We start from the raw sequence: 25,911 nt of genomic DNA on the forward strand, positions 1-25,911 counted from the left end.
ATCATATAATAGGCATGAATGTAATTTCACTCTTTACTGGACCACTGTTAGTTGAACTCTTATTTTAATCAGTATTGACTGTTTTAGGTCATTCCAATGTTTCCTTAAGAAAAATTTTAAGGACTCTACATTAGAGTATTTTCTTAAACATAGGGGGCCTAGATTAAGCAGGGCACTTAAATGCATACCTAATTTTCAGCACCCAGGTTGTACTATTGAAGACAATGAGTGCTAAAAGTTAGGCACCAGCTTAAGTGTCCTGATGAATCCGGAGCCATAGGTAAGTGTGAAATGGGTGTAAAACACTGGCATTCTGCTTTGGTAACATTTGACTCTGCACTGATGTAAATGACAACACAAGGTGCCAGGCAATAGAGCATCAAGCCAGAGATATAATGTCTCATAATTGTTTATCTGTCACATAAATCCAATTTATGAGATCAAAATTTGAGATTAAAATCATACCAATTATTCTGAAGCCTGTGTGTGGTTAGTTTTATATTAGTGGTTAATGTTACCTAAGCCTAGCAGATGTAAGCATTCCCATGGCTAATAGACCTCAAAATAAGAATTATGGCCCTGATTATCCTCTCATTAGTAGAATTTGTCTGTATTAAAATAGCACCAAGATTAGGGTCCCATTGTGCTAGGCACTGTGCAAACACAGAGTTAAGAGACAGTCCATACACCAAGCAGTTTACAACCCCAGTGTTGCAAACAGCCATGCACGTACTTAACTTTAAGCACCTGACTTAAGCTCTCATTGACTTCAATGGGACTTTTTGTGTGACTTGCAGGATCAGAGCCTAAATCTCAGCTAGATATGAAGTTCATGCCAGTGTAATTCTACTGACTTCACTGCAGTTACTCCTGATTTACATCAAAGTAAGAAGTGAATCCAGCCCAATATCTCTACTGCATAGGAACAGCATTAATCACCTGGTCTGGATTGAATACTGCTGCTGCTTTCCTTATCATTTTGTTAAATATGTTGGACTTTTTTATATTTGTTAATGTAATGAACAGCTCTATTGTCTTTCAAATAATTATTTAAAAATAAATGAGTAAAAGATATATTCTTAATTCATTGCATTCACATGCTTTCAAATGCTAAATAAAATCAACGGATACTAACCAGAGTTAATCCCTGAAATTGTTTTTAAATGTTATCTTACTTGTGTCAGTGCTTTGAGATCATTAGAACAAAGGCATATTTTTATTATTTTGAACATAAGCTCAATAATCCAGATATTTAATGTTTACAGTAAACTGCTCTGCCTCCAAATAATCTCTTTGGAGCAGAGCACATCTTTTAATCTATGTTTGTAAAGCACTGTGGACATTTGTAGCTCTATGTAAATTATGATTAATAATAAAAATTATTAGCACACATTCCAAAATGCAGTGGTATTAGTATTCAGCTGTCAGAGGAAAGGAGCAGACTTACTTTTCATCCTACACCACAGTTTAAATCTTCTTGTAGCGGTGCACGACTCACCCCTGCGGTGCCGCCTGCTGATGTCCTGGGAATTATCTCTTGATCCAGCCTCTGGAGCAACCCCTGCAGACTGGTGTCCCACTTCTGCTTGGCCTCCATGTCCCTCCCAGACCCAGTGCCCCATTAGCTGGGGTGCTGCCCCCTGGCCATACACCCCTCAGTCTTGGGGTGTCCCCTCCCCCAGGAACCTCCACACTGCCTCAGTCTGGGCTACTGCCAGTCCTCATCTAGCCCCCGCTCCCCGGGGCAGACTGCAGTGTAAAAGCCACTCATCATAGGCCAGGTTGGGTTTGGACCTGCTGCCTTTGCCTACCCCTGGGCTGCCCTCTACAACCCCCAGTACCTATTGGCCTTAGGCTAGGCCACAGCCTGGGGCTTTCAAGGCTGGAGCCTCCCCAGCCCTGCTCCACTCAGATCTCTCCCTCTCAGAAACTAGAGGAAGTCTGTGTGTGCTCCTGGCAGAAAGCCTTTTTATAGGAGCTGTGGTCTGTTTGGGGCGTGTCTCCCAGCTGTGCCTACTTCCCCAATCAGCCTGGGAGATGCTTGCCCCAGCCCCAGGCCTCTGCTGGGCTGTTCTAAGCCCCTCAGGGCAGGAGCGGGTGTCCACCCTGCTACACTTCTAAAAGAGCAGTTATAATCTACTGGGTAAATAATGCTCCTCTGATAAATTACACCTATGTATTTAGTGACACAATGTACCACAGGAGACTCTTCAGAATCATTGGGATCCACAGGGTCAAGCTAGTGTGGCAAGAATCTGTATGTCTCTGAGAAATTGGTGGAGGGGATATCTAAAATGCTATGAACCTTCATGGTTTGGGGTATGAGCCAACCACTAACTGTCGCCCCCACTTGGGAACCCCATCAGTGCACTGGGATTTCTTTTCTTTTCACTTTCCTCTAACTGGGGTACAGCAGGGCAGAAGGGGAGTCAGTCCATGGATCGAGGGGCAGGGGTAATTGTGGCACAGTGGGGCACTAGGCCTAATTGGTGGACAAAATAATGAGAGGACGGGCTATTCCAGCCACACTCCCTTTGTGGGTCCATAAAGAAAGTGGTGGGGGGGACAAATGGGCTACTGTGGTGAGCTTCACCATCATGGCTGTCACATCCACCAGCTCCTTGTACCCTGGGCCTCTCCCATCCTGATCCTGAGAGCTGACCTGACCAGACTGGCCAGCAAGAAGGACCTAAATGATATCACCACCTCTACAAGCTCCAGCTGAAACCCAAATGCCACATGGGATGAAACGGGATTGGACTTCAACAACAACAGCAGCTCCAGCTCATCAGATATTACCATCTTTAACACCATCTAAGAGACTGTCAAGCATGAGGGTTTCTCCATCTAGAATCTCTGTCCAGCTAAAAGCAAAGGAACCCAGGGATGTTGTTGAAATTAAAGCCTTATTTAATACTTTACAGTTCAAATGCTTTAAACTGTTTTTCCTTCTTTTCTTTATCTTTAATAAAAAGTTTAAAAGATGTCTAATAGTGTGTTTGCCATGGTAGTGAGCAGGCTGAGGGCTCAAATACCAAACTTCAGACCTTATTTAACCCTGTTTAATGTTGGACGGTGACTGGGTCATATTAATATCTCTGACTCTTTGGGCCCATTTAGTCCAGCTAAATTAATATAAAAGTGGCAAGGTCTGATCACCCCTATTTTACAGATGGGGCAGCTGATACTGCAAGACGATGTGACTGGTCCAAGACCACACAACATAGTAAGTCAGGATTAAAATGTGGAACCTTCCAATGCTGAGCTCATGCCTTCAGGCCACACTGCCACTTCCACCATTCCACCTCAGGGGACTATTCTACTACATAACACATCTCACTGTTCTCACCCCCAACCAAATTTTTGGCTGAAAAATCAGTCCCTCACCATTCTATGGAACCCAAGGTATTGTACATCAGATTGCAACTAAAAGCACTGAACAGAAATGACTGAGGGTGCCATAATTTTTGACAATACAAGAGAGTAAAGGACTCGTAATGCAGACATCTCGGATCAATAGGTCATTTTAGGTACAATATATCCTACAATGCTTTAGCACAACAAAGAAGAGGAAAAGCAAGAACAGCAGCAAAGACCCCAAATCTGTACCTGATATTTACATATAATAAATTATGTAATACTTCACAACAGGATGAGTCACAGCTCCAAACTTCATAACCTCAAGATTGTTTAAACACAGCTTTTCAGTGAAATTCCCTATAAAGGTGTTTATAGTAGTGCCTGCTATTTGGCTATCACTGGTTCATCAGCAGATGCTCGTTAATAACCCATTATTTTGATGCATTTACAATGTAGCTGTAAAATTTCAATTCTGCTTGACACAGAAGGTCTCAACCCTGGAGAATTAAAAAAAACAAATCACCTCAAATGCCATTTTTCTTTTTGGCAAGCCAGCACAGTGCATTAATAATGGCTCATTTCCAAGAGCAAGAGGCACATCATTGGCAAGGGAAGAGGCTGGTGAAAGGTGAGCAGGGAAGGAGAATGAGAGAAAGTAATAAATGGGATCAAGGAGCAAAACAAATTGTTCTTTGTTACTATTTGATAAATGGTAATGTGCTCCATAACTGTGCATAGATGTAATTTCATCTCAAAGTTCTAGTGACGCTGAAAAAACCCCCACATATACTGCTCCCATAATTTATAGTGTCACTCTGCAAAACAGTAGCCTTACCATGTATGGTTAGGTGTATAGAATTCAGTATATTACATTGGTAAGTGGCATGCCAAAGGGTTTGATTCTGCTCTCACACAGTGCAAATCAGGAATAACTCCCCTGAAGTCAACGGAGTTATACTGGTGTAAAACTGATACATACCTGAGCTCAGTATCAGGACCAAAGTATTTTGGATCTTTTCCTCTGTTAAGGGTTGTTCAGTATTTATTATTTTAATTCACTACAATTTAGTTTGGTAGGGTCTGATTGGTCAAGAACCAGGATCTAGCTGGATTTATTCACTGATATACTTATTTGACTCAAAAGATGGTTGCTCTTCATCCGTAAGTGAAGAGGTTGATTTTATATAAGTATGTGCCCCATATCTATCTCTCTCTATCTCCAATCGCTGTATATCTCTATCTATCTATATATATGCCCAGTCCTGCAAAAACATGCAATGGGACTACTTGCATGTATAAAGTTACATACCTGCTTAAGTCTTTGCAGGATCAGCCCCATAGTTTGTAAAATAGGTCTGGCATCAGATGAAAGTTGCTTATTTAGACATATAGAACTGTATTAACATACTTGGTAAGATTAATGAATTACAGTCACTGCATTCTAATGTTATGGTTTGTTGACCTTCAGAGTAAGTTACATAATATTTTCCATACCTGTTAAGGAGCGGGAAGACTCTGCTAGGAGAACACAGAGATCTTAAATGTGTTTTTGGCTGCCTGTTTACAATGTATGTTAATTATTGATCAAAAGGGTAGAGGCTGGAGTAGTTACAGGAGTGGTCTATTTGTAATATACGTCAAGAATTGCCTACAGCTAAGGATGGGCTGTCTTTTTTAAAATGAGTTTACAAATCTAAATAAATAGATGAAGGAATACATTATTAATGCAACTTATTACTCTATAAAAAGAAAGAATAACACAACATAGATATGCAGAATGAGTGCAGACGGGGTATAAAATGCTACCATTCTGACATGGTAACATATTACAATTGCATTGCACTGGAGGAAATGACTATCCAAGGTCCAGAGGCTTAGATAAATGTGCCTTTTGTACAGGACCTGGGAATTTTTATTTCAAAATTGAATATCCAAACATTTAGGGCTCAGGTGTGCCCAGTTCTCTCTGGGCACAAAAGATAGGATAGGGAAAGCACAAAGAACATCTGTGCAGGGACCAGGCACAATGCAATCCTTGTTCTCCCCAGACCTCAAGGACCACTGCACTGTTGTCAGTGATGGCCTTCCCAGAGAAAGAGAGGCTGTGACTGTGGTCCTCATTCTCTGGAGCACACCAGACAGATAGCGAGTCCCATGCAGTAGGGACTGCTCGTTGCACGCTGTGAAAGAGAGGCACAACAACCACACTCCCATTTGTGCTCTTGGAGGCATGGTACCAAGATGGAGACCATGCTCAACAACTTCACTCCTTTGGCACAATGGGTCTTTCTGCCATAAGGGGAAAGCTCATCTGTGTAGCAGAGAACTTTCTCAGGGGCTGGTCCAAAACTGTGGAATGAACTCCTCCAGGAACTAAGGACCATCACAGATCTAACCCCCTTCCACTCCAAGTACAAGTTGCATTTCTTTGACCTGGCCTTCTCCAACACAAACATAGCAACATTACATAAATAAATAAATTCCAAAAAAAAACCCTGCACAGAGAAACAACAATATGGGAAGGAATGTCACAACAATGCTCTCGGTTTTCGTTCCAAACCTGGTGTCACAGACACAGTCTTAACATAAAGTCCACCAACAATCTGCATCCACACACAAATACACTATTAATCACTCACTCAGCTGCAGGCAAAGGAGGGGAGGTGGCAACTCTGTGTCTGGGAAGCAGCCTTCACACCTCAGAGAACTCTTACACTGAGCATTGGGATGGGAAGCTAGCCACGAGTAGTGAGGCTGCCAACTTCCAGTCTCGATAACTCCTCTCTTCATGAAGCACTATCAGCCAAGGCACAGCCAGACCTGCTGGAGAGCACAGCTCATGAGGGAATCATAGCCATGGACAGATATAACCCCAAACAAGTAGCAAACCAGAGAAAACTGATCACTTTCCCCTCAAACAGTACCCTGAATTCACATGATAATGTCTACATATAATAAACTGTTCTGAGGATTACCTGGTTTTATTGGTGGAGAAAAGGTCCAAGATGCAGCTATTCTCAAACTAGGACCTATTATATCTGACAGCAAGGTGCTCCAGCATTTTGTCAGTCACCAGTACTTCAGTGGGACACTAAGGCTCCCTTGTCACTTTACTCCCTAAGGCCATGTTTCCTAAAATGTGGGATGGACCCCTTTTGGGTATTGCAAAGGACCAGTCAAAGAGTCTTGGCCCAACATCTGTTCTTCAGTCCAAGCTTTTATTTTGGAAGGAAGTTAGTCTCAAGCTGCAAGCATTGTGAGGAAAACCTTGAAAATGTGCCCTGAGTGTACTGATGCAGTAATGTCTGCCTGAGTTTGAAGAGAGTCTAAAACAATAGCTCTGAGTTTGAACTGCCCCATTCATCTCAATGGGTGCTAATAATGCTACTTTAGGTGTCTACATAATTAGCTATTTCACTGATTATCACAACATGTAAGAAAGGAGAAGCATCATGTTATGAAGCTCTATACAGTCTCCTTCAAGAGCTTGTTTACCATAGAAAATAAGTTGAAGTGAGGTCAGTGTTAGCTTGGGGTATGTTAACTAACTTCAACTTAACCACAACCATTTTCTTAGTGTACTTAGGCTAAATCTTGATTCACTCAATCGAGATAAAATGTGTCACCCTGTGTCTACACCAGAAAAAACGTTGTGGTAAAGATGATATTAGCTAACCCACCCTGACTTGAGCTTACTTTCTTTTCTAGTGTAGATGAGTGCCGAGTGGGTGTTCATTTTGGATATGCCTGTAACAATGGCAGGTTGCGACAGGTTTCATTTTCCTGGAGCAGAGACTCAGCTTTCAGATGTCTGGGGAACACTGCCCGTGGGATGCATGTGACCGGACTGACCTGCTGCCAAACCAGATAGCAGCTTTGTTACAAAAATTAAGAATCACGATGACCTAACAAGACAGCAGCAGCAACTCCTCCTTTCTCTTAAGGGCCTGTCCTATTTCTCCCCTTATCCTTCATCACCCTGGCTCCTGTTTAACAGCAAGAAGCACTCAATGGAACGTGAAGGTGGAAGTGGTAGCAGGACACTATGGAGGCTACTTGGGCAGTAAAAAGCCGGAGGACTTTTGACCTCTCCCTCCCTCCATACTTTGTGCTTGCAACATATGTTTAATGTCCTGCAAGAATTGCCCAAATTACCTGATGAGCTTCAATGGTATTTGTAGTTAGCAGGCTTATAATGTTAACAGCAGGTCCTACTTCTTTAGCACCACCCTGTCCCAAAGAGGTGCTCCCTCCCTTCACCCTTGGTCCCCTGCAGGAGAGACTGAGAGGGGGAGGAATGATTTGTGTGCAAAAACCACTTGTGCCACTTGATATATTCTACCCCTCAGAGTGTTATATCCACATGGAGCCTACTAATGGGGTCATCAGCTCAAACAAGAGCTCAGACTACAAATTACACGGACTTGGTTTCTTCGTAAAATACTTGGTGAGAGAAAAAGGAGCAGTTAATTTGCAAACAGGACCTGGCACTGTTTTCTGTGGTGTCTGACAGGGCTGCGTCTCCATCTGTAACCAAGAAGTGCTCATTCATTGCTTGCGGCAAAGAGCGAGAAGAACAAAACTCTGCCTTGAAGGGCAGTGAAAGCACAGGGAGAGGAGAAGGAGGAGCTCTGACCCCCTGAAGAATTGCATGGGCTGTGGAGAGGAAGTTCACAGGGATCACTCTCTCCCCAGTCAGAGTGGGGAGCATTGTTGGCTAATGTGCCTTTTTCACAACCCCATTAATATAAATCTCAGAGCTCTCCACTCCACCTTTCAGCCAAACACCTGCAGGGCTGCTGGTTCTTCAGGGGGCACCTGGGATCCTGTCTTCCCCTACTCCATAATAGAGGGGGCTAGACTGGGGAAAGGGAGTGGGAATATTTACTCACAGCTCCTGTCCCTCAGGCTGTGGGGAAATGGAGAGGCAGATGGAAAGAGCCCAGATGGGGCATGGAAATATCACTCCCTTCCCCTAGGCAGTGGAGAAGGGAACCAAGAGTGGGTACAGCCATTGCCTTTTCCTGTGCAGTGAGGAGGGGAGTTGGTGGCATCTGTCAGGGATCTTCACTGCCCCCAGCCACGGACAGCTTGTCAATCCCCACCCACAAGCACTGGGGTGAGGAGTTGGGAGGAGCTGCTGTCTGCAAGTGGGGCATCTTCATGTCCTTCCCCATAGGCAGAATGAGTGAAAGATGTAGGGAGATGGGGCACAAGTCTTGATGTAGGCAGCAAGAAAGAGACTTACTGTGACCTCAGTTCAGGAAACCATCCCTATTCAGGACAGCACTTCAGCACATGCTTGACTTGAAGTACATCTGTGATTTGCTGTCCTGAATGGGAATGGACTCCAAGCAAGTGCTTAAGTTCTTTCCTGAACTGGAGCTGTGCAAGTAAAAGCAGTGTTTGCTTGGTGCTCTCCCAGCAGCTGCCTGAGGGAGCTTTGAGCAACTGTGGAAGGAACGGCAAGGGGTGGAATAGGGGCCAGAAACCCACCCCCTGCAACGCAAAAGGGTAACTGACTCAGCTCAGATTGTGAGTGATGAAAGGGGGGGATGTGGGCTCTCACAGAATACTTGACAGTGGGAGAATGTGTGTGAAGGAGAGAAAGCATGGTTGGAGCACCAGAGAACGTGCAGCAGAGAGTCAGCTAAGGGACAGAAAACCAAAAAGCACGGAAAAGCAGAGGGCAAGAAATACCTCTCAGTGCAGAAGAAAAAAAAATGAAGCCATCTATCCCGACCACAACAAAAGCCGAGCAAAGAGACAACATGCACACAGTGAAAGAAAGAACCCAGCAAGAGGAAAATGCAGCTGAAGAGCCAGGCTATAGCAACCGAGGAACATCTTCTATTAACAACGCAAGCTTCACAGGAACTGAACTGTGCTACTGCAGACATTATAAAGAGAACACAGAGAAAGAAAAAACGAACACAATTGGAGCAGCTTTCCCAGCAACAGCCCTGGAAAAGTTAAATTGCACAAACACAGGTTGGGCTGGAAGATTACAATGCTTCCAGATGGTGTGAGGTTTCAATGAGATAATAGATCGTTAAAGATGCATATGAGGACTCCACTGTCTGAGGGAAATCCAGCATACAGGGGGCATTCCTAGTTAGCTCAGGGATGGGGCCTTGTGTGGGAGGAGGTCTGGCCAGAGGATAGGTGGGAGACTTTTCCAAAGAAGCATAAGTTAGAGAAGTCTTACGGCTGTTCTAACTTGCACTAGCTGACCCCAAGATTGTAGGGGCAGGGAAAGCCACCTTTCCTCCTCCTTCCCTGGTAGCTGGACTAAGCAGGAGCTTCATATAACTGGAGGATAGAGACCAAGAATTCCCAGTAAGAGTTACTCAATGAAAGATGCCTCTGATGAGATCCAGGAAATGCTTCTGTTAATTGTAGAAGCAAAAAATAATGACAAGAAGTTGAAACAAACCTTTGATGCTCACCGTTGGGGTCCATAATGAGAGATACAAAGTGCAATTTAACCACAGTTCATAGATTCCAAGGCCAGAATGGACCATTGTGATCATCTAGTCTGTCCTCCTGTATAATACAGGTCATAGAACTTCCCCAAAATATTTCCTAAAGCATATCTTTAGAAAAACATCCAATCTTGGTGTGAAAATTGTCAGGGATGGAGAATCCACCACCACCCATGGTAAATTGTTCCACTGGTTAGTTACTCTCACTCTTAAAAATTTACTCCTTATTTCCAGTCTAAATTTGTCTAGCTTCAACTTCCAGCCATTGGGCCATGTAAAATCCTTGCTCTAACAGCATATCCTCAGTAAATGTGTGGGAAATGATTTGCTTATCACAAATACTATCTTTAGACAGAGGGACAAATATAAGACCACTTGGAAACACCCACATTCCGAATACTGTCATCTTCTTGAGTATGTCAACATCAGAGCTAGTGATTGTACTGATGTCCATATTACACAAGTCATGAGAGGTACAGATGACTGCTGGACAGTCCATCATTTAGGCAGATCAATCATGAACATGTGGCTTGCGCCACAATACCATAAACAACCGAAAGGAATGCAGAAGAGATTTAACATTAAGGCACTTCAAAATCACGCTAGTCATGAGACTCATCAGCCATGCCTCTTTGACAAGCTCCCTGACCTACCTGACAACATCAATGACATCCAAAACACACTGGGAGGAGTTCCAGACCATTATTCACAAGGCATGTGCTGAATTGATTGGATACTCCACTCACCGCCGTCAGGATTGGTTTGATGAGAACAAAGAGAAAATCCTAGCACTTATTCATCAGAAGAGAAGCACATTTTGCACTTGACTGAATGAACTCTCAAACCAGCAAAAACAAGAAACTTATCATCTGCTTAAAGCTGTAGTTCAAAGGAAGCTGCATGACATCAAGAATCAGTGGTGGCAAGCAAAGGCCATGGAGATCCAGAGCTTCACTCATCAGCATGACACAAGAAGCTTTTTTCAAGCAACGAAAGCCATCAGGTGCCCCACCAGCCTGTCCCAGCACAAGTTTCTCCCCTTCTCCCACTAATTGTCATCAGTGATGATCCCCTGAAAAATGTTGAACATTTCCCTCACCTTCGTAGCCACCTCTCTCAGACAGCCAATCTTGATGTGGAAATTGAACATAGAATCCATTGTGCCAGCGTATCCTTTGGAAAGTTGCTTTGTTGTGTCTTTATTGACAGAGATCTGCAGATGGAAACTAAGATCCTGGTCTACAATGCAGTAGTCATCCCCACTCTTCTTTATGGGTGTGAGACATGGGTGACATACCAAAGTCATCTTAAGTGTCTGGAGTGGTACCAACAGTGCTGCGTTAGGAAGATTCTCTATATCAGATGGGTAGACCTTCACACCAATGCCAGTGTTCTCTCTGCAGTTATGTTTTCTTCCAGGTCACTGATAAAAACATTAAATAGTGTAAGGACAAGAACAGATCTCTGTGGGAGCCCACTAGAAACACACCTGTTTAATGATGATTCCCCATTTACAATTACATTTTGAGACCTATAAGTTAGCCAGGTTTTAATTCATTTAATGTGTGCCATATTAATTTAATATCATTCTAGTTTTTTAATCAAAATATTGTGCAAATACCAAGTCAAACGTCTTACAGAAGTCTAAGTATATTACAATCAAGACTATTACCTTAATCAACTAAATTTGTAATCTCATCAATAAAATATATCTAGTTAGTCTGACAGGATCTATTTGCCATAAACCCATGTTGATTAGTATTAATTATATTACCCTCCTTTTATTCTTTATTAATCAAATCCCATATCAATCACTTCATTATCTTGCTTGGGATCAATATCAAACTGACAGGCCTATAATTATCCAGGTGACCCCATTTACCTTTTTAAAATATTAGCACAATATTAGCTTTCTTCCCATCTTCTGAAATGTTCCCAGTGTTCCAAGACTTAGTGAAAATCAACATACATGATCCAGCGAGTTCCTCAGCCAGCTCTTTTAAAACTCTTAGATGTAAGTTATCTGGCCTCCTGATTTAACAATGTCTAACTTTATTAGCTGCTGTATAACATCCTCCTGAAACACTAGTGGAATGGAAAGAGTGTTATCATCATATGATGAGGTTACATTATCTGTTTTCCACCAAATGCAGAACCGATATATTTATTGAACACTTCTGCATTTTCTGTATTATTATTTCTAGTTCTACCATGCCCATCTATAAATGGACCAACAACATTACAGTATTCTTCTTATTCCTAATATACTTAAAAACACCTTATTATCCTCAATTCTGCTGGCCATGGATTTCTCCTTATTTCCCTTATCAATTTTTTACAATTCATAGCTTCTGATTTATATCATTACCAACTTCCCTTTTCTTCCATTTGTTATATATTATTTTGTATAGTTGCCTTCACTTCCCCTCTGCCCTAAACAAGATTGTGTAGTCCTTTAAAACAGCTGTATAGAGCCTTGTGGAACTTTGGCCATTTTCTCAGTTACATGTAAGAAATAAGAAGACAAACACAAATAATTTACACAGTTTATGGACTGTGTAAATACACCTCAAGCTTTTGTTGGCCTAAATACTTTGATAACTTCCACCCAGAATCGAAAGATTTTACCTTGGATGCCTGTGAATTACCTACAAAAGTAACACATATGCAAACAGATACTAAAATTAGCAATGCTCCTCATAGGTATCCACTTAAACAATCTATCAGCTGAGTAACAGGACTTTGAGAAATATAATCAAGTGTGTGTGTCTCTTTGACAGGGACTATACCAAAATCACCACCTAACTTCAACACACCACGGCAGTTCGAAAGGCAGACAACATCAACTTGTGACTGATCAGGCCTTGTATAAGAGGCTAGAGACATAAGACAGAATTGTCTGTGGACTTGATGGACAGGAATGTGACTGTGGTGATTATGCAACAAAAAAGAGTAATACCACAGATCTGACTAGCAAAGTTACAGCTGAAAGTTCACAAGGGACTCCAGTGCATAAAGAAGTACCACACAAGGGCTCTTTAATCACTGTGGTGGATTGGTGTCGGTCACAATTAAAAAAGAAAGAATGCAAAACCTTAATGTGTGGTAATAAATACAATATTCAACAGTGAAGAGTAGGGATGTGACCAGTTTGCGGAAGGGTCACTCACCAGCTAGGAGGATATAGCTCATTCTGTGAATAACATGACACATTAGAAACATTGATGTCAGATGTTGACTTGTGATTGTCTTCAGCAACCAGTTTGGCCAAAGACTTTTATTATAAACACATGGCCAACTGTCCACACTTGCCTCAAAGACAGAGGGATGAGAAAAGATTAGCGAGAAAAGGAAATGCAAAAAATATCTGAAAGTCAGGGGAACCCTAAAAGGCCTTAGAAATCAGCCAGCTCTGCCAATACCAGCAATTTCACTAGCATCACTCGAAATGGAAAGAAGACTTTCTACTCTGTTATCTGTGGCTTTAAAACAATTTCAGCCCAATGTCTACATTTAGATGTGTAGCTACTACCATGTATGCAACAACCATTTATAGGGAAAGCACAGGTATTCTAAGGCTGTAACACAAAGACCTATAGGCCTCAAACCTGTATGATATTTATCTTAGCACAGCTAAGGCCTAGGTATAAAATGGTATGGTAGTAATGAAATAGGCAGTTACTAGGTAAATTGTATTTAACTGATAATTTGACCGTAAGTCATAAGATAATTATTACAGTACAAGAAAGTGATATGTGATATGTGAAGTGAGATAGCACAAAAGCATACTTTTAGAATTTTAGGGAGCGTTCAAAATAATGTTGAGCTTAACCGAAACTGACATGTACTAACTGCAAGTGTACCAGGGTAACTAATTGATACTTCAGGTGTGATAAGGAGACTTCTGGTGATGAATATACATCTAGGGAAACTCAGACCCCATCTTTTAGAGTTATACAAACACTAAGAGAGCTAATGTTTCCATCTATGCTGTGGCACTTTAAAGTGCCAATGCGAGAAAGCTGGTAGTGGCAGATGCTGCATTAAAGGCAGTATGTACATATTGAAAAGACAATATTTCTGGGGATATATTTAAATCTTAATGAACTCTTCCCCTATGCAGTATCAAAACAGATCTTAAGCCTTTGCAGGCCATTCTTAAATAAAACTATTTGGCTGAACCTCTGCCTTAAAAAAGAAAAAGAAGAAAAGGTTCCCCTGTCAGAGAGGGAACGGGACTTTGAGAAACGAGTCCAAGTGCATGTTGACTGTGACATAGAAGATCCCCAGATCCACCACCCAATCACAAAAAAGTATAGCAGTTCAAAAGACAGACAACGTCAACCCAGATCTTGAAAAAGAGGTGAGAGACATAGGACAGTACCACTTTGTGATTTTCATACATGCTTGGCAGTAGCCCTGATAGAAAGAGGTTTGTTGCTGAAGCAACGTCACAGAACAACACCACAGTCTTTCTCAGCAAAGCTGCTATTGAAAATTGACAAAGGATGCTAATGCATAAAAGAGTGTGATACAATGATTTATCATCTCACCTTGAATAAAAAAATGTGAGCTCACGAAAGAGAAATCAGATCTGAAGACCACGCATCCTCAGTCTTACTCATGTGATTGAAGCTGATCCATGTATAATAAAACTAGACACACAAAGGTATTTAGGCTCCTAACTTCCATTGAAATCAAAAAGTTAGGCGCCTAAATACCTCTGAGGATCTGGGCCTGAGTTTCCAACACATAAAAATACTTCAGAAATGATAAGACTCCAGGGAATGCGCATACATCTCAAAAACTTCATACCCGATGTTGTACACATTACACAACCATTTAAAGAATAACTCCAGCTGGTCTGGCATGATATAGTGAAAAGAAGCAGGAGATGGCAGTAGAAGATGTCTGATGATATGGCCAGTGGGCATCCCTTTTGCAGCTTCAATAAGATAGAGATTTGCTTTCATTTCCTGAGTATAACAGAAGCAGAGCAGTGGTATGTGCATATTGTGAAATAAGGCACTTACGGGCATTCTAATGTGTTTAGCCTTGCTGTGTGTATGTGGAGTTCATGATCAAAACACAGCACAAGCCTTGCTTGGCCCTTCTTAGAGCAAAATGCTTGAGTGGAAAGACATTCTCATAAGTAAACAAGGGAAATGTGGCCTACATGAAATTACTATAAAGTGGATGCACAACTGGTTGAAAGAGTGTATTCCAAGAGTAGTTATCAATGGTTTGCTATCAAACTGGGAGGGCGTCTCTAATGGGATCCTGCATAGATCAGACCTGGGTCCAGTATTATTCAGTATTTTCATTAATGACTTGGACAATGGAGTGGATAGTATGCTTATATAATTTGCAGAGGATGCCAAGCTGGGAGGTTGCAAGCACTTTGGAGGACAGGTTTAAAATTCAAAATGACCTTGACAAATTAGAGAATTGGTCTGAATTCAACAAGATGACATTCAATAAAGACAAGTGCAAAATCCTTCACTTGGGATGGAAAAATCAAATGCACAATTATAAAATGGGGAACGACTGGCTAGGCAGAGGTACTGCTGAAAAGCATCTGGGAGCTATAGAGGATCACAAATTGAATATGAGTCAACAATGTGATGCAGTTCCAGAAAAGGCTAATATTATTCTGGCATGTAACAACAGGGGTGCCGTCTGTAAGACACGGGAGTAATTGTCCCATTCTACTCAGCATTGGTGAGGCCTAGCTGGAGTACTGCGTCCAATTCTGGATCCCACACTTTAAGAATCATGTGGACAAACTGGAGAGAGTCCAGAAGAGAGCAACAAAACTGATAAAAGGTTTAGAAAACCTGACCTATGAAGAAAGGTTAAAAAAACTGGGCATGTATCATCTTGAGAAAAGAAGACTGAGGTGGGACCTGATGACAATCTTCAAATACATTAAGGGCTGTTATAAAGAAGATGGGGATCAATTATTATTCTCCATGTCCACTGGAGGGAGAACAAGAAGTAATCGGCTTAACCTGCAGCAAGGGAGATTTAGATTAGATATTAGGGAAAGTAATATAATGGTAGTTCAAATCTGGAATAGACTTCTAAGGGGTTTCTAAGACAGATTAAACAAACATCTGTCAGGGATGGTCTAGGTTTACTTGGTCCTGCCTCAGTGCATGGGTTGGACTTGATGGTTCATTCTAGCCCTACATTTCTATCATTCTATGAATGATCTACTACCTAGAATCAAAAAGAATTCCACCTTTATCACCTGCAGTTTACCTAGAAAAATACTATAGGTATCAAAAAAGAGTCTCTACCATTTGCTCTTGCAGAGGCAGAAGAGGACTTTGAGAAATGAGTCCGAAGTGCATGTCAACTGATTGACAAAGTATATCTCAAAACCCACCTCCCAATCTCCACACATAGTGGCAGGTCAAAAGACAGACAACATCTTTGCAGGTCATCAGACTTTGCAAAAGAGCCTGGGGACATAAGACAGAACTGTGTGTGGATTCTATTCCTTATTGGCAGGGAATGTTAACATGACAGAAGTTCTGCTGCTGATGCAATAATGCTATTGAAAGTTGACAAGGTATTCCAATGCATAACAAAGTGTGATGCATGGACTCTTCATCTCACCTACATTTAAAAAAAGTGAGAGAAAAAAGTAGTTATCAACAGATTTGAGGAACAAGTGCTAAAATGCTATAACTGGGCTTAACTCTTATTTAAAAAAAATAAAGAGAAAAATATTCACAGACTTTTCAGCAAACAATGATAGTGCAGGAGTAATAGGACAACTCCAAAGGATGAGCATATATGTGAGAACAACAAGGAGTCTGGTGGCACCTTAAAGACTAACAGATTTATTTGGGCATAAGCTTTTGTGAGTAAAAACCTCACTTCTTCAGATGCATAGAGTGAAAGTTACAGATGCAGGCATTATATACTGACACATGGAGAGCAGGGAGTTATTTCGCAAGTGGAGAACCAGTGTTGACAGGGCCAATTCAATCAGGGTGGATGTAGTCCACTCCCAATAATAGATGAGGAGGTGTCAATTTCAGGAGAGGAAAAACTACCCCCTGATACTTGACATATATGTGAGGAAATTCATACCCAACCTTCCATGTGTTTCATAGCCAATCCAAGAATCACCTTGTTCTAGCATGAAAGGGTGTCTAGGTGTAGAACATGGCATTGACAAATGTCTCACTTTATGATCTGGAGGCTTTTCTCACACAACATCAACAAGAAAGAGAAAGGCAACCAGTTGCCTTCGTTTCCTGAGGCCTAATAGAAGCAGAGGAGTGATATGTGGATAACCCCCTCTCCCCCATTTATTGGCATGCCAATGTATTTAGCGTTACTGGATGTGTATAGAGCTCACTATCAAAACCAGAACAGATGACTTCCTTGGCCTTTCTTGGATTGGAATCCCTGCATGAACTTCCAGATTTTGCCTTAGACACTAGCACTTTACTTACAGTAGCACCCACAAATGCCAAAAAATGCTGGTAATAGTAATTTCTAAGGCTCCACACAGGCTTTGCTGAAGGACTCACAGGAGGTGGAGAATTTGTCTGTGTGTATTTTGACTCTGTTACAGAGAATATTCCAAAATCCTGCAAGAAAGATCAATACAACAAACTTTGTGATCACAGGTGATGTCAACAATTCACAAAGGACTCAGAAGCAGAAGCAAAGGCCATGCAATGGCCCTTTGGCAGGGCTGGCTCCAGGCACCAGCTGAGCAAGCTGGTGCTTGGGGTGGCAGATTGTTCGAGGCGGCATTCTGCCCAATCATAGGGCGGCACGGCCGCACTTTTTTTTTTTTTTTTAATGTTCCGCTCCGGCTGTCCTGTAGAGGGCAGCGGCGCAGAGAACCAGAGCACCCTGCAGGGCAGTCCTCTTCCTTCCCTCCCCGGCAACTGGAGCAGAGCCCTCGCGGCAGGAGGCGGCGCAGCAGGAGGGGCCGCGTGGCAGCGCCCCTGCTGTAGCCCTGGCCGCCCCCTTCTCTCTCTCCCGCCCGCTCCCTCTCCCTCCCCCCCCCAGCCGGTCCCCCTGCACCCGCGCTCCGGCCGCGCCGCAGGTGTTTGTTTGTTGGTTTGGTTTTTTGCTTTGCCGTTCTGGCCGCCCCGTTTTTTTGTTTGTTTTATTTTTTTTGCTTGGGGCGTCCAAAAAGCCAGAGCTGGCCCAGCCCTTTGGCCAGTGTGGCAGATTGGACTCAGCCCACAAATTCAAGAATAATGGGAAATTGCAACATATGCCACATATTGAAGACTTATCTTCCAGAAGTAATGATACCCACTTCATTTTTATAGAGACCTTCCAGCGTGTGGCAAGAGACCTAGTCACCTTGAACAAGAACATTGAAACAGAGTTCTTCTCGTCTACTGAAGTGGTCGATTTGAAGAAAACAATGTGCTGTATAATTCATGGACTAAAGTCCATAAACAGTTGTCAGCTGCCTGCTACAGCCTTTGCTGGTTTTTCAATAGTTTGATTTTAAACACATGACCAGCTTTCTTCAGAGAAACAGGGCAGTGGAAAGAGTCTGTGGAATTTTAAACTACCTAAAAATGTCAGGAAAACAAAACAAAAACAAAAAAATGATACAACTATACTTGCAACTCTTTGATGCATGAAATGTGTGAAACAGAACTCTTAATGAGAACATGATTTCGTGCCCTATTGTGGGTAGTTTAATGGAACTAAACATTGACAGATTCCTGAGACCATGGGGTTGTGAATGCATCCAGTTATTACACAAACCAAACCATAGGGCTCTGGAGCCCCAGTCAAAAAGGTTTCCAGGGTGTCACATAAGAAGTTTCACATTTCAGAAAAAAATGAGGAGCTTTCCAGCTGTGTGAACTCCTTTCTTAAATGACATGGCAGAACGTCCTCATGCACTGTGGAAGAGGAGAGAGGAATGGTCAGATGCACAACTTAAACTGATGCCAAACTAATTATTTGTTCAATATTTTGAAAAGAGTGAAGAACTGGCAAATGTCAGTGAACTGCTGCTGAGAGTTCTCCATCAGTTATTCTTTATTTGCGTTGTGGTAGCACCAACACAGACCCACACTGTGTTAGGCACTGTTCAAACAAATAACAAAAATGGCTCCTACCTCAGAGAGCTTTCAATTTCAATTGTATATTACATAATATACCATATTGAAATGGACATTAAGATACAAAATAAGTTTGGAATGCTATCATTTTATTTTTTTCATGGGCCCTGTTATTTGATCATCAGAACTCTAACAAATATGGATCAAGGATGCTATGTCAAAAAAAACAACCTAGAAGTTCAAGGTGAGTGCACAAATTGAATGTTAGTGGACTAAGATGTACAGCTATGACTCTATAAAAAGCAAGTACTCAGATGGCAGAGCAAGCAAGGTGCCTTCTTTCCCTCCTCCCCCTCCCCCCGGTGGGAGATGAACTCACATAGATGCATCTCTGAACCCTGGGTCCTCACTGACCAAGGACAACCACTGTGAGTGGGATGTGATGAAGGAGCAGAAAGGGGCACAGAAAAGGAAATTTTGGTTGTAGAACTCAAGAACATGAGGCAGAAGGCACTGCCCCACACACTCTGGGGTGGGTGTCCTGCTCACAGTTTTATGATTATGAATCCTGCTTGCAGCATTTTCCCTAATTAATGTCAGGTGACTTCCCTCCTTTCATTAAAAGTTTCTTTGCTACACTCAGACTCTCTGCTTGCAAGAGGCGAAGTATTGCCTCTTAGAGGCACCCAGGGGGTGGTGTGTAATTTTCCCAGGTTACTGGGTGGGAGCTTGAGCCGGTTCTGTGTTGTATTGTTGAAAAGGAACCTTACATATTGAACCAGGTCCTGGTTGCTGCCGGCTCCACCTGGAATAAGGATTAAAAAAGGGAGGGGAAAGGTCCTTCTAAAATTCCCCATCTGTGTATAGAAGACCTGACTGTCTGCATGGGCACATTTAAGAGGCTATCACAGACATAGTTTGATTTCTATATTTGGGGGGCAGGGCCCATGGTCAGCAGCCACCACTTTCCGGCCACCCAGCTCTGAAGGCAGCAGCGTTGCTAGCAGCAGCGCAGAACTTCAGAGCCGGGTGGCCAGAAAGCAATGGCTGCTGGCTGGGGCATTCATGTTGTTTGTGGTGCAGGAGAACTATTTTTTAAATCCCGCTCCCGTCCTGCAATACCCACTCCCACCTGCTCCTGCATTGTTTCTTGGATTTTTATCCCACTCCTGCTATTATGGCAGTGGGACCCACAGGATCCCAGTCCCACTTCAGGGCTCTACCTCACATTAGGAATCATGGGTGGGTAGAAAATGTTTTTATTTTTCATCTGAATTGTAAACTACTGAAAAAAAATCAATGTATACAGTTAGGGAGGCAATGTCCCTACATGTCCCACCCCACTATCCACCCCTAGAGGCTACAGCATCTATTTAGATACCCTGGGCCATATCCTCAGCCAGGGCCGGCTCCAGGCACCAGCTGAGCAAGCTGGTGCTTGGGGCGGCAGATTGTTCGAGGCGGCATTCTGCCCAATCCTAGGGCGGCACGGCCATGCTTTTTTTTTTTTGTTCCGCTCTGGCCGCCCTGTAGGGGGCGGCGACGCGGAGAACCAGAGCACCCTGCAGGGCAGTCCTCTTCCTTCCCTCCCCGCCGACCAGAGCGGAGCCCTTGCGGCAGGCGGCGGCGCAGCAGGAGGGGCCGCGTGGCAGCGTCCCTGCTGTAGCCCTGGCCGCCCCCTTCCCTCTCTCTCCCGCCCGCTCCCTCTCTCTCTCCCCTCCTCCCCCCACAGCCGGTCCCCCTGCACCCATGCTCCGGCCGCGCCGCAGGTTTTTTTTTTGCTTTGCTTTGCCGTTCTGGCCGCTCCGTTTTTTGGTTTTTGTTTTGTTTTGTTTTTTGCTTGGGGCAGCCAAAAAGCCAGAGCCGGCCCTGTCCTCAGTTGGTGTAAAGCAACGTAGCTCCACTGAAATCCCTGGAGCTATATTCATTTATTCCAACTGAGGATCTGACTCGTCATCTCAGGATAAGTATACTATTACCTCCTCTCCATCTGTATTCCTGTTCGTAGGTCAGATGTTACTGTCAGGTAATATGAAAGATCCTCCATGATCAAAAGCTTTATTAATTATATTCTCCATAAATCAATATTCAGGAATGGGGTGGGGCCTTCATTTGCTTTGTACTGCTTTGCTGCAACAAAACACAGGAATATAAATTTGTTTCCAATGCCTTAAATTTCTTCCTCATCCCTGTTCCTAAAACACATTAGCCCAGGACCAAAGGCAATCTATTATTTATAAGTTTTATTTGCAGCACGATATTTAGCAATAAACAGGATTCATCCGCTGTTGCCACAGCATAGGGATACGGGTATGTTTAGCTATTTTACACTTTAGATAAACACCAGGATTAATTTTATGCTTCAGATATTGGATGTTTGTTTGCTGTTTGTGGTTCAGCCCCGGACCGGGGGGGTGCTGATAAAGATTATTGGTGCCAAAAAAGAACAGATGAGTGTTCAAGCACCTTCATGACTTTCAGGAAGCAAATCTCAGCACTCACAGAGAAAAGTGCCAACAATGGCTGGGGTTTAAATTATGGGCTAGTCACCCCACCGGATATTAGACTCTCTCTGTTCCGATTAATCTGAATGCTGGCGAGTCTCCTCTGTTTAACTTGCTTATGTGTTTATTATTTTTATGATAAAACATTTATCTAGCGCTGTAAATGGCACTTCCCAACCAGAGAGAAAGCCACATTCCCTGCCCTGAAGTGCTCCCCGTGTAAATAAGAGAAGACAAACATAAGGCAAAGTGAGGGTAACAGTCCAGGAGAGCATGGAAGAAGGGCTTATTAGTGGCCAGTGAAAAGGAGGAGGCATAGGCTGAGGTATTTCACGGTGCACTGATCAACAATGAATAAAAAGTATGTAACCAAGGTTGAGTGGGGAGGAAAAAAGTTGGCGATACGCTTTCATGCTCCACCTACAAAATAAGCTCCGTCCCTGCGAATCCCCAGAAGGAGATGTCGGTCAGTGGTGATTGTGCAAGGGGCTCAAAATATGATCGTGCTGCTCTACAGGGCTCCTTGAGGTTGGCTTTGCCTTGGAAGGGCTTGAATCTGCCCCTGGGCTCCACTAGGCTCCTTGGGCCAGATTCCCAAAGGTATAGGTGCAGATAGGCTTCTAGCAGGATTTACAAAAGCACTTCAGTTGCGGAGGTGCCTGACACCTCTTGGAAGCAAATGGGGGTTAGGTGCTTTTGAAACTCACACAGGTACCTTTGAAAATCCCACTAGGTGCCTATGTTCAGGTGCCTAAATACCTTTGTGAATCTGGCCCCTGCACTGGAGGGGCACAATGTCAACATTGTTAACTATCATCAGTCAGCATCTGAGCGAACCCCCTCACTCCAATGAATAAGGATGATCTCCCTTTCTGAGCTATTACTCCAGGCTTTCGGCAGGCTCCCATAGACGTTCCTGTATCTGGTTCACTCAACTCACATGTTTAGGGTTTCTTTGCACCCCTACAAGCTAGAGGCTTACTTTTTTTTTAATGAAAGCTGAGATTTTGGAGAACAAGACAGTAGTTTCATAGAGGTGCATCATATACCGCACCACCGCCTCTCAGCTGCACTATGGAGAGTTCCCTAATTGAGTATTGTTTCTTTAAACAAGTTTACAGCAGTGAGAACAGGTTGCTGCTCTGAGCAGAGCTGGGAAAGGGGGAGATGTTGTGGGGAAAGCGCTTCCTAGCTAGAGCATAAGGAGCCTGGAAACTAAGGGTACGTATACACTACCCACCAGATCAGCGGGTAGCAATCAATCTATCAGGGATCGATTTATCGCATGTAGTGTAGATGCGATAAATCGATCCCCGATCGCTTTCCTGTCGACTGCTGAACTTCAGTGCAGCGAGAGGCGGAAGCAATGTCGACAGGGGAGCAGTGGCCGTCGATCCCGCGCCGCGAGGATGCGAAGTAAGTGATTCTAAGTCGATCTAAGGTATGTCGACTTCAGCTACGTTATTCTCGTAGCTGAAGTTGCGTATCTTAGATCAATCCCCTCCCCCCGCCACCAGTGTAGACCAGGCCTAAGGCTCTCTTTATCCAAACACTAGAAAACAGCTTGGGTCTGTGTGTGCATGTAGCTGAGAGAGACAGAAAGAACTGTTAATGGTTCCCTCAATGCAAAGCCCCATTTCCTGCACACAGGGGACAACTGCCTGTGTGGCAACATCTCTCCCTGCCCCAAGCCCTACAGAGCATCCTCCATGGGGCTGGGAACCCTCAGATGACAGGGATAGGCCAGACGCATGAAGGGGTGGTCAGAGGACAGCCCACACGTTGTCCCTTGTTATGTTCACAGCACAAACACAGAGAAGTTAGATGAAAACAAACATCTTGCTGGAAGGTCGCAGTGGAACCAGTGTATGTCTCAGAATTCAGAACAACAACAAGATAAGAATCCAAAATCAGAGACAGAGAGATAGAAGTGGCTGCTATAACTCACCCCACGTTGCTTTAAGCTGGTTCTTTTCAGACTGACTTTACTCCTACGCTTTGCTGCAGAGCTTGCTAGCCTGCAGACTAAGAGCAGGGAGGGGTGGTTTCCTGGTGCAAAGTGCTTGTTTGCAATGCCAAAGCAGTCCTCAACAGACTACAGGCCTATCCACCCTGTCCCCTCAAAGTCCTGTGAAAAACCCAGTGGAAAATTAATGCACAGTGGAGCTTTGTTAACTTTTCTGTGGCCCCACCATCGCTGGGGAAATCCATCTTAAAGGGGGATCATGAGGTCAGCAGTAACCGTGGGACGCTTTGGCAACGCAGCTCCATCGGAAAATGAGTGAGAGGTTGTGGGAATGCTATAAAGCTTGTCACCCTTATCTTCTCCCCATATCCCCTGGATCATATTGGTGCATCTGCTGCTGTTTGTATGGTATCTTTCCAGCTGTCCAGTGATTACTGAAGACCAGCAGATGAGCTGACCGTATTCCATTAAGTTTCACTCTGCTGCTTGGATGCTATGGTCAGCAATAGCAGGGCCTTACTCCTCCACTGCTACTAGTGGGGGGAAGGCTCTCTTTATCCACTCCCCCTTACCCCAGCAGCAGGCATCTCTGGAGCAGCAGCAGCTGGAAACTTACAAGACTCTTCTCTGTTTCACAGCTGTTGCTCAGAAGCTATTAGGAAGTAATGAAACTAAGCAGATCCTTGTCAATTTCACTCCACTCCTACCAGCTCCTGTCTACTTGCCAGACAGCTCTGCTGACTTGTCACTAGCAAGCACATTTTTTTCAATTATATTATTTGTTATTTGTATTATTGCAATGCCTAGGATCAGCCATGGACCAGGACCCCAGCATGCTACGTGCTGTACAAACAGAGAACAAAGGAGATAAGACAGAGTTGTACATGAAAAAAATGACCATTCCCCTTTGATGGAACAGCAATAGTTTTCATCCCTAAAGAGTGAAACAAACATATTATAGAAATAAGAGAAACTCAAATAACTGAGGCTTTTACCTACATGTTAGATTTCAGTGGTTGTGACTTAGCAATGAGAACTGACATGATGACAGCACACACTGACCAACACATTGTGTACGTTGGTCCACCCCCTCATTCTGGACTGCCATATGTCTCCCTTCCTGCACCTGCCTTTAACAGTTGGCTGCCATTCTGGAACCTTCCTTCTGTTGACTCAAGTGTGGAATGAAGCATGTGGCCTCCTCCAAGGTAGCCAATAACTGCACTTCATAGATAGACTGGCAAAGAACAAAGGATGCTGTTGATTCTGACCTTGAAGCTTACATGCTGAAAGGGACTGTACAGCTAAAATTAAACATAAAAGAGATACTCAAGAGTCAGGGTGTAAAGCAAATGAATGAACAGCAATAATTTTCAGGAAAGAAAAGACTAAAGTTACCTAAAGTTCACAGCCAGTATCAAAATCTTTATGGACTTCAGTGCACTCTCAGCATAGAAAGCCCTGTGGTAAAATTTGAGTGTTAAGTTTGTACAAAGAGAAAATATTAATACACTGATGACAAAGAGCAAGGATCAATTTTTTTTGTGTGGCTTTCTAATTACAGTTGCATTACTTAGAAGTTAATGGCCTCATAAGAATTGATAATGATCTGCCAAAATATTTAGATCCCTAAGCAGGGTATGAAATTGCAGACCTTAAATTCTGATTGTTAATCTCACCATCCCTGATTTTAACTGGCACAATTTTAGCATCTTAGAAAAGGCTACTGTCAGAGGCAATTGCTTTATCCCATTTGAAGGCACAGAGTTCCACATTTTCAGATAGCATAAAACTTTGGATTCTAGCTCTAGTGGCATTTTAGAAATAGCTTTTAAATTGCGATGTATGGAGATTTAAGAAGTTGCAAGTGTGGGCCTGATGGGAATTTTGCCATTGATTTTAATATTATCATTTTTATCTTGTACCATATACTCCCAATTATCCAAATAGCAGGGGGAAAACAGATTTTATTCAGATAATCCCATGACACTAGGGCTGTAGAGGGCTCCCTACGCTGACCCTCCTTCCCTCTCTATTATTGCAGACACATGGTACAGGGTTGAAGGCTGTAGTTCTGGTGGGGCAGAGCAGGACCCTTAAAGGAACAGGGTCCTGAGTTTTTCCCCTCCAATCCCTTCCTAATTCCCTCAATCTGCTTCTACTCTTCCACCAACAGGCCATTTGCTGGGCCTTTGTTCACTACAGCTCCCTTGAAAGGGGACTTCTGACCCCTTTAAGCTTAAAGGGACCAGGACACCTTGTTACACCCCATTTTACAAATGGATAACAGAGAGAGAGATTGAGTGACTTGCCCGAAGTTAGACAGTAAATTTGTAGGAAAGATAAAAAAAATTGAATGTAGCTCTCCTAAGTCCCAGTCCAGTGCCGCAGACACAGGACTACCATTCTTCTCATAGGATTTGGCCCTGTGTGTGGTTACTGCCCCATTAGCTGACAATTGACATAGACAAGGTGGTTAGACCAGGAGGGGAAATAGAGGCACAGAGGTTTGCTCAAGGTCACCCAATAGGCTC

The sequence above is a fragment of the Chrysemys picta genome, chromosome 1, assembly GCF_011386835.1.
Source record: "Chrysemys picta bellii isolate R12L10 chromosome 1, ASM1138683v2, whole genome shotgun sequence".
NCBI lineage: Eukaryota > Metazoa > Chordata > Testudines > Emydidae > Chrysemys > Chrysemys picta.